The sequence below is a fragment of the Fukomys damarensis genome, unplaced genomic scaffold (assembly GCF_012274545.1).
Source record: "Fukomys damarensis isolate Sample0158 unplaced genomic scaffold, DMR_v1.0_HiC HiC_scaffold_16, whole genome shotgun sequence".
Classification (NCBI taxonomy): Eukaryota; Metazoa; Chordata; class Mammalia; order Rodentia; family Bathyergidae; genus Fukomys; species Fukomys damarensis.
The window spans coordinates 29,514,944-29,515,890 of record NW_022900928.1 but is presented as its reverse complement, the minus strand read 5'-3'; positions in this window follow the sequence as shown (position 1 = coordinate 29,515,890).

The window sequence follows — 947 nt, the reverse complement described above, 5'->3', positions numbered from 1 at the left end:
AAAAAAAAAAAAAAAAAAAAAAAAAAAAAAAAAAGATTCAGGCTTTCTAATGCAGAGTTCAAAGTAAAACCAATCACTCCACATTTTAAAATTCCTCTAAACCCAGCCTGGATGTAGGGAGGGGTTGTTTACTTTGGTGTATTTCATTCAGTTTAAGAAGTCCTTCCTGGGGTCCTAACAGCCTGTCTCAGTATCCTAACTCCTATCAAAATCAAGCAGGAACAGGAGTTTGCAATTAGAGCCCAAGGGCCTATTGTAGCCCAGTGGTCCTCTCCTCACATCAGTGGCAGCCTAACAGATACAAATCTTCTAAAAAACAATTTAGAAATATTCACCAGAGGCCATTATAATGTTTCTAGTCCCGGTCCTAAGGATCCAGTTCCTGGAGGCTATTCCTAAGTTGATATGGTTTTAAAGAATAGGCTGAATACTATACACTAAGATGTTTATTATATCATTAGTAATAGTGGAAAGTAAAAAAAAAAAAAACAGAATCTTCATCAGAGGAGAATACTTAAGGTTGGCACATTCACAGAGTGAGTCATAAATATTATTTAGGTATACATAAATATGCATAAATAATATGTATAAATCTGCATAAATAAATAAATAATGAGTCATAAATATACCTGTTAGAATTTAGGTGGGCTCACCCAAGAAGCCTGCTAGACCCAGGGGAGGGGAGAAGGTCCAATGTGGCTAAGAGAGGAAAAAGCAAGGTAGAATTTAGGTCAGCTCCTGCAAGGGCAGCTAGTATTTATTGAGCATTTCTCTTTTGGTATCATTTAATTATCACTGTAATTCTCCCAAAGGTGGTACTAATACTATTCTTATTTTACAAATAAGGACCTGTGATGGAGTGCTTTGCCCAGAAACATCTAGCTTCAAAGTACAGGAGCTGAGATTCTCACTCAAATCCATGTGGTGGGGAGCAGTGTTATTTCTCT